Raw genomic sequence first — 9,261 nt, 5'->3', positions numbered from 1 at the left:
ACCAGCCACCATCAGGACTGGTCACTATCAGAACTCTCAGTATTAGGACCGGTCATTATTAGGACAATCACTAGTAGAACTGGCCACCATTAGGGCTCTAAGGGATGCCCCCCTGACCCCACACCCCAGCGCTGGGCACTCCGGGGTGCAGGCAGGGGCGGCTGGCACAGCCCCGCGGGCTCGGCGGGCCCAGGCACGTCCCGCCCAGCCCGGCTGGGGCAGCGGGCAGCGGGGCCGGTCCTGTCGGCTTTCACAGCCTGACTCATCCGGGGCTGGGGTGCTCAGCCCCTCGGGAGCTGCACCTGCTCCATCACCATCAGCGCTGGGCTGTTCTTCTTCCACAACAGCCTCACTTCAGCTCCCTCCATCCCTAAGGGGGAGACTCGGTGCTGGCAGGATGGGGGCTGAGGAGAGACCTTTGCAGATCAGGTTTGGCACGGTTTTGTTGCTGAGGGGTCTATACAGGACAATATGCTCTGGATTTTGCCACAAAATAAATTCTTGATTCACAACTAGCTCCAGGTTCCAGGCTGAATTTACAGCTGGGACCAGGCAGGATGAGGAATTTTATGCCTTGCTGTCCAAAACTACAATTTCCTCTTAAATTCATTTTCCCTGCACACCCAGCCTGCATTCACTGGTGCCTGTTCGGGCACTGAGCTCGTGCTCTCATCAGCCCTCTCTGCCTTCCACGGCTTCACGCTCAGCAAATCTGCTCCTGGTTCCTGGTGGAAGGGAGGGTGGGGGAAGCTTTTGGTTCCTGCCGGCTCCTTTGAAGGCGTGGCTGGAAGCGGGTGGAGGAGGGAGGGCCGGGCAGGTGCCAGGGTGGGTGTCTGGGCACAGACAGCCCGACGCGGGCAGGGCCAGGGTGGGGGTGTTCCCTGCCCGTGACTCAGGGGTGAGCAAAGGGTGAGGTGCAGGTGGCAAGCAGGGACCTGTGCCAAGGTGCCAGGTCTTCTCCTGGCATTTGGGAAAGGACAGAGCAACCTTTGGGTGGGATAAACAACGGCTGTCACTGCCGTGCCCCTGCCCGCGTCCTGCTCCAAACTTGTGTCCTATGGGATGTGTCTTTCCATGGAGGAGCCAGGCAGGATGGAAAAGCCCACAGAGGGGAGGAGAGGAGGGTGGCTGCCACCTGTGCCAGCCCTGCTGAGCATTGGGCAATAAGGAAGCAAAAGAAATGACTGAAAAACCCCAAGGCAGCAAGGACAGGGTGTTACGTCAGTGCGGGGGAGACGCTCTGCAGAGCACTTCCCTTCGTGGAGCAAACGGCTCCACAGCCTGGCCAGGAGGGCTCTGGCTGGTCTGTGCTCCAAGGAAAGCAGGGACAGGACACAGCACTCTGCATCCCAGGGCTGGGAGACCATCCTATGCAGGGTGATGTGCTGGGCCCAGAGCTGGGATATCTCTGGGCAAGAGATTTTCCTCCCTCCTGTTCCATGAAACCCTCCAGCATGGGATCTGTCCCCAGCAGCCCAGAGCCACCAAGGTCCTGCTGCTCGCTGCCCACCCAAGGCTGGCAGGGGCTGCTGCTGGGTCAGGTTCTGTCCCTGGGTGTGGAGGAGCACTGCAGGAGATCTGAGCAGCATCAGGCTTCTCCAGAAACCACAGCAGGGAAGGTTTCAGGGGGTTTAAAAGAGGATTTTCAGGGGCAAACTGAGCCAACTTTCCTTGGCCGTGTACCCTGTAGCAGCAGATAAGATCTGTGGTCCCTTTCTACCCAAACCATCTTATGATTCTATTGCTGTTCAGGTATCTTGTAAGAAGGCATGGCAGCTAGTTTTTCTTCCCAAGGATGCTGCTGAACAAACCCAGGGGCCAGTGAGGCTGTGACATGTGGCATCAACCCCATGGTTGTGTTTTGGGAGAGCTGCTGGAGCCAAGAGGCTCCTGCTCCCTGTGGAAAAGGAGCTCTGCATCCTGTGGGTTTGATCTTCCCCCTCACCAGAAACCTCCAGCCCTGGCTGGGGGACACAGGTGGAAAGGGCCAGTATTATGGGATGTGCTGGAACTGGGGAATGGTGTTTTGGGTGGGCCTCCACCTGCAGAGGAGCTCCATGATCTTGGCGTGAGCTCCAGTGACTTTTCAGAGGAAGTGTCACAGGGATGCTTGGGACAAAAGATCTCAGTTTCCACAGCCTCAGAGTTTTTGTGTTGTAAAGACTCCACACTCCCATCCCAAGGCTGCAGTCCAAGGTTTTCTAGTCTTTCCAACTTCTTCCTTAATCCTCCAGGTTCTCCAGGATTCTTTCCTCCATTATTGGCTCTTTGTGAACCTCCATATGGATGTGAGACCCCTCTGCTTGTCTTGAGCTGCTCCCACACGAAGGCAGATGGGTTTGGTTTGTGTCCCCACAGCCCCCCCGGACACCTGGTGCCCCCCATCCCTTCATCCCCTGATCTCTGGGGACACAACCTGGGGGTGCAAACCTGCACAGAGGGGACACACCTTGCTCCATCCCTCCCCCTGGTTCAGACCCCCTGTGTCCCACCCCCACCATGTCCCACTGTAGCCACATTCACAGAGAAAAGCAAGGCACAACTTCCCAAGGATGTTTCTAGCATTCACATTCTCTGAACCTCAGAGAAAGAAAAAACAATTCTTATCTCATTTACTGGTCCTGTGTTTTAGAACAAGTAGAATGCATTGAGGAAGATTATTTACCTGAAGGAATTTGCTTAATTAGATTCTAATGTGAGTGTTTTAATTTGTTAACCAATTGAATCCACGTCTGTGTGTGTGTGGGGGGGGACTGTCAGCAAACAGCCACAAAATTCTGTACAATTGAGTCGAGTGCTTGTACAAATTCAGTTTAGATGTGACGTAATATAGTTTAGAATATAATTTAGAATATAATTTGGAATATATATAATTTAGAATAATATAATAATTTATATATATATGATTATATATAATTTAGAATAGTATAGTATAGCATAATAATAATATACAATAGTATATAGTATATTATATTATACTATAATATAGTGTAATAAAGTTATAATATAATATAAATTGCATATTGTATATTATATATAATATATTTATTTATTTATTTACTATTATTATATATATATTTACTATTTATTATATATAATATATAATAAATAATATAATATAGTATAATAAAGTAAGTAATTAGCCTTCTCAATATATATATATATTTTATATATATATATAGCCTTCTCTCTATATATCAATAGAGTCAGACACATCATTTCTCCCCGTGGTCGGGGTTGCCCTGCTTTACTCCCTCAGGGTCACAAAACGCGCGTCCCTGCTGCCACCGCCCCCGGGCTGCTGTGGCAGTGCCAGCCGCTGGATGAGCCGCTGGATGAGCCGCTGGATGAGCCGCGCTGCTGTTCCCGCTGCGGACGGCAGAGGCCAGCCCGTGGCCGCGCTCCGAGCGGGATGGAAGGGATGGAATGGATGGAAGCTGCTCCAGCAGCAGCAGGGGATGCTCAGCCTCTGCCATCGCTCCCTGCCCTCTCACCTCCTTCCCTCCAGTGCCACGCCGCGTGTCGCAGCTGTCACCCCTGCCCGGCTCCTGATGGCACCAGGAGCCCTGGGGACAGCGTGGCTCTCGGTGCTTCAGGCAGGGACAGGAGAAGTTTTTCCTGTCGGGCAAACTGGGAGCTCAGCTCAGGTTCTGGGAGGGCAGAGCACAAGAAAAGCCCCTCCAAGGTCTCCCCACCGGCACCACAGGGGTGGTGGCCGTGGTGCCACCCGGCTGTGTGGCAGATGGAGCTGGTGGTGTCATTCTCACCTGCCTCAGCCATCGAGGGGCTGGGGCATGGGGACCAGCACCCACTGCCCACCCCGAGCCGTGCTCTGCAGCTGTCCCCATGCCCTGGCACCCAGCAGGGATGGGGATGCTCCTGCTCACCCCAAGTTCACAGCCTGGGCAACTGGGGAACCCTGACACCCATCCTGAGAGCCACTGTTACCCTCAGATCCTCACTGAGCCACCCTAAGCCACCGATATCAGTGGGAAAATCTGTATATTTACTCTTTTCAAGCACTGCCTCCTCCTGCCCTCTGGGCCTCCCTCCTCCCTCCTCGGCCAGCCTGCAGTGGGAAAGCACTAAGAAATAAAACAATATCAAATGTAATCAAAGGCAAGCTGGTGGGAGTTTGTCTTCTGGGGTTTCCTCCTCTCTTATTGCTTTCTCAAAGAATAAACTCTTGGGAGGACTCTGGAGTGATTTAGTGGAGCAGGAAAGGTCAGGAGGCTGGGAGCTGCCTGCTCCCTCAACTCAGCAAATTCTGTGACTCTGTGAAATAACCTAGCATAGTCCAGCCTTGGGAATTTTCCTTCTAGTGACTGTTCAGTCAGAGTCAAAGCTGGGAACAGCTTGGCTTGGTGGGGAGCTGTTTGTGCCCCCGGCTGTGGGGCTGGGCCAGCGGGAGCTGCTGGGAGCGGGGCTGGGGCAGAGGATGCTCCAAGGATGGCCTGGAGAGGAGGAGGAGGAGGAGGAGGAGGAGGGATCCAAGTGGGCGAGTTCACAGCGGCGCGGAGGAAGCGCTGACCTTTGAGAAGCGATCCTCCTCGCCCACTGCTATTTATCCAGCATTCCCAGGGCTCTCCTGCCGGCGTGCGGGGCTCGGCGGGTCCGGGCTGGCTGGGCAGAGGCTGCAGCGCCGTGTTCGCCTGCATTCACCTCCCGAGAGCCTCCCCGCTTCGAGCCCAGCAGCTGGGCCGGGCAGGAGGCAGAGATCCAGCAGCCCCAGCCCCTCCTGGCTGGGGACCAGGGGGGTTTGGCATCCCAGGGGAGATGGGGCTTGGTAGAGAGCAAGGCTGGGCTGCCGAGACCTGCACTTGCCCTGTGCATTGTTAGCAGCCCCACGTGTCTGCTGGAACCCCCTCTCTCCACAGGAACCTGTAGGCACAACCCCTCTGCAGACACCCCGAGCTGTTGGGGAAGATGAAACAGGAAAGCCTCATAAATATGATTGCCTGGCAAAAGATTTTGAGAATATGGAAACTATAAGTGAGACTGAAATGAAAGCAAGCTTTGAGACACCTTAGTTACTGAACAACAGGAAAACAATGGTGTGGCCAGCTGAAGGTGATCCCCTTTTGATGGAACAACACCCTCTGCTTGCAGACAGCTCCAAGGGTCAGAGCAGACCCTACAGCTTGGCTGAAGAGGTTTAAAGAGGAGTTTTTAGGGTTTAAAATGTAACACAGTATGGTAATGCAATGATTCTTATAGGCTGTATGTAAATGCTGTAGGATTTGTATCTTGTACTAGATTGGTTAGTGAGAATCAGAATATTCAACACAGAAGAAGATTTATGGTATTGTAACGGGAACTTGGCTCTCTTGCCTTTTACTCTCTTACCCCTCTTAGCTCTTACCCCTTTTACTCTCTTATGCTTTTACTCTCTCACCCTCATCCTCTCTGCCCCTCTCTTCTCTCTGGGCCTGCTCTGAGCTGTGGCTGGCAGCTCCCAGCAGGGCCCTGCACCCAGGCCCTTTGCAATAAACCCCAAGTTCCAGTCCTGGCTGCAGAGATCTCTCGTCTCCGTCCGTCCCGACCGTGCTACCCCTGACGCTCCTACACCAAACCCTCCGCCAGCCCCTGATCCAAAAGGGAACCATGGCACAGGGAGGTTTGCATGGAGCATGGAACAACCACTGTCTCACTGATCTCCTCCTCAGCCACCAACACAAGGGTTATTTTTAAATCAGGTTCCCCAAACTGACAGTATCTTTTCCAGGATCTGCTTCCTGCATTTTGCAACCTCTCTTCACCTCTCCACCTGGTGTGGATGTCAGCCAGTGCCCTGGCAGATGCAGGCCAGGGACTACATTTTATGTAGGTACATATGAAATAAAAAAAAAAAATTATTAAACCCTGAGTATAATCATAATTTGCTGGCTGCAGAGCCCTGAGTGGTGCGCAGCTCTTGGCAGACAGATGGGGCAGGGGTTTCCTAAGTTCAAAAGAAATCAATTTATCTTCCCGTGCACTGCCTGGCTTTTAGTCCAGCCAATCCTCTACCAAAAAAACAATGAAAATAAGTGAAAGCATTTGTGATTCTTTACTTAAATATCCAAAGAAAGTAAATGAAAACCACACTATTCCTTAGAAAAGACCAAATCCCTCTGCTGTATAAATATAAACTACAGCAATGTGGCAGAGCCCAGTGGTTATTTTAATTCAGGACCTGTTTGGAACATCAACGGGGCAGTTTTCCAAAGCTTCCCCTTAAAGAAAAAAACATTTGTCAATTAATGAAAAGGATTTGTAATAAACAGCAGTGACAGTCCCACCTATTTTGGGCTGGGAATCTCCCCAGTCCTTGGGTGATCTCTTGGTGAGGGATGGGGAGATGTTGGGAAGGATGAAAGTTTGACAAGAAAGTCTCACAGATATGTGTGCTGAGCAGAAAGATTTTTAAATGCAGAATCTGATGAAGGAATAGAGATGGAAGCAAGTTTTGATATAGAAGAAAAGAATTGCTGAGCCAGTCTCACTGGATAACCAAGGAGGCAAAGGGTGTGTGAGTTAGAAGGGGTTTTTATGGCTTAGAGCAAAGGATAAACCCACCCCAAACAAGAAGATGTTTTTACCAAGCAGAAGGAGAGCACAGGCAAACAAGGCAGCAAATGTTGCAAGTAGAAAAAAGGTCTCAGAATTTTTCACTGCAAGAAAACTGAGAAACAACTTCTAGCTTAAACTGTAATGTACTAACTTTGAGTGATTGGAGAACAGTAACATGAATGTGGTAATTACAGTAGTTATGATAGGCTATAGGTAAAAGTTAAGGGATAGATTGGTTATTATGTATTAAGATGCTCAGCAAAGAAATGTCTAAAATGCACTGTAACCAAAACCAAAGGGTCTCCAGGCCTGCCTGCAGCTGGAGCTGACAGCTGTGGGCACAGCTCTGTCACCCACAGCCCTGGACTGCTGTGACACCTTGGGTACAATAAACTGCATTTTGGAGAGCAGCCTGGAGCCTCACATCTCTCATCTCAGCTCTTACAGTGGCGCCCAACGTGGGGCACCATTAGTAAGAGCCTGAGTGAGGGATGCAGGACTCCAGGCCTGCCTGCAGCTGGAGCTGACAGCTGTGGGCACAGCTCTGTCACCCATGACCCTGGACTGCTGTGACATCTTGGGTACAATAAACTGCATTTTGGAGTCCCACATCTCTCATTTAGGCTCTTAGAGGGATATTCAGCCAGAATGTGTTTTTGGTGGTTTTTTCCCCAAGGAGAGGGCAGTGAGTGCTCGTCAGAGCAGGGCTGGCAGTGACCCCCGGGCCAGGGGGGAGCAGAGGGGGCTCCTGTCCGGGCACGGTGCCACCTCTCGAGGTTCAGGCATCCGGAGCATCCCGGTGTCCAGAGCATCCCGGTGCCCTTGGTGCTGCTTCCTCCAGCAAAGGGGTCCTGGGGGTGACTGGGCTGGGCTGGGGGCTGTGGGCCATGGCCTCACCCCATCGTGTCCCTGGCACTGTGGGGACAGCTCCTGAGTGTGGGGAAAGCGGGGTTTCCCAGTCCTCCCCCTCCCTGCAACACTCCTGCTGCTGCTGCTGGTCTTGCTCTCTCTCAAGAGTGCCTGGGAGAAGAGAAACCCGGCTGTAAATTAACCAGGAGGATTTTTCAGTCTGAGATGTGCACTTCCCCCCCTTTCTCCCCCCGCCTTGCAGCGCTGTTGTTTCATCTCGGCTGCCAAACTGCCGGGAATTAATCCCGGCCGGCGCTGACAGCGTTTACATCCAGCGCCGCTCAGATAAACCATATCAGCCGGCGCAGCTGAAGAGGAGCCGGCCGCGGAAGGAAGGGCTGGCTCCTGCTCAGTGTCAGCCCCTCTGGCCTGCCAGGGTGTTTTCCTGCCTTTTTTCTTCTCCCCGAGGGCTTTGCTCAGCGAGGAGGCACCAAAACGCCCCCGCTGGTGAGGGTGGCCGGGTGGGGTTCATACAGGGAAACCTGGAGCTCCTGGCTCTTATCCTGGTGCAGATAACACTGAGGAAGAAGGGACATGTCCTTCAAGCTGGTGGGAATCTGCAAGCTCTGTCTCCCAAGGCTTCTCACCCTGTGCCACCCCCACACCCACTTCTCCTTGCTGCCAGCTTCCATGGGATGGGGTTTCCTAGGAATTTCAATTTTAACATGTTAAATCTGCAGTGCAGTTATTGCAGGTTCTCTTTCCCAATCTCCCCCCTGCAGCTGCATTCCTGCCTGTCCCTCACAGTGACCTCCCAGCCCTCCCCTCAGCTGTCCCCAGGTGCCAGCAGGATACAGACACACGGTACAGATGTGTCACCTCTGATCCCAGCCAGCACCAGCATGGTGGAGCCACCATTCCCCAGCTTGTGACAGGCCTTGGGCAGGAGCACTGGGCCCTGTGGCCACTGGTGTGGATGGAGAGGCTTCCCTGGAGCTGGAGCAGGGCACATGGATCAGGAGCACACCCTGGGCCATGCCTTAGCTATCAAATTCCTCCTTCCCTCCATCTCCCAGCCCACAGAACATCACTGGGGCCACCAAGGTGCTTTCTCAGAGCTGGATCTCCACCAGCTCCCTTGGGTGAAGGGCAGCTCCTGGAGAGCAGCATCCCCAGGCTGGGACACTTGGGAACAAGGTGGGTTTGGCACTCCATGAGCACAGGGCAGTGAGGCTGTGAGCCCATTGTCCCAGCCCCTGGGCCAATTTTCTGGTGTGGTGTGAGCCTCAGCCTCCTTTTCCAGCAGCACTTGCAGAGCTCTGGTGAGGCCACAGGCTCTGGGTCAGGGTGCGATCGTCACAGGCACCCTGACGTGACAGGATCTGGGGGTAAATATTAGTATGAAGTGAAGGGCTGTGTACATATTTTCTCCCTGCAAGGTAATGCTGAAATTCCCTGCTCCTTTTCAACAAACTGTTAGAAAAAACAGCCCCATTGTAGCACCCTCTGGCCACTGCTGGTCCTGGCTACTCTCAGCTCGGTGTGAAAAGGTCTGGGAGCTCTGGGTGCCCACTGCAGCCTCCCCACTGCAGAGCTGAGTCCTTTTGCTCGTGCTTTCCCAGCTGATGGTTCCCATCTGGAGCAGAGCAGTGTGCAGGCTTTGCTGACTGCTCACTTCTGCCTGGAAGCGTGTACAGGATGTGGCAGAGACTCCGAGGATGGCTTATTAATCACATTAACAGCACCAAGTGGTTTTTGCCCCACAAGAAAAGACAGAGCAGGAGAAGACAGACTGAACCAGGCACTTATTCCCCCCACATGAGTAGGCCTCTGGATCCCTTCTCTGTGGCTACGGCTGGG

The sequence above is a fragment of the Molothrus ater genome, chromosome 19, assembly GCF_012460135.2.
Source record: "Molothrus ater isolate BHLD 08-10-18 breed brown headed cowbird chromosome 19, BPBGC_Mater_1.1, whole genome shotgun sequence".
In the NCBI taxonomy this organism is placed as follows: Eukaryota; Metazoa; Chordata; class Aves; order Passeriformes; family Icteridae; genus Molothrus; species Molothrus ater.
The sequence above is the reverse complement of the archived record's forward strand: the minus strand, read 5'-3'. Positions refer to the sequence as shown.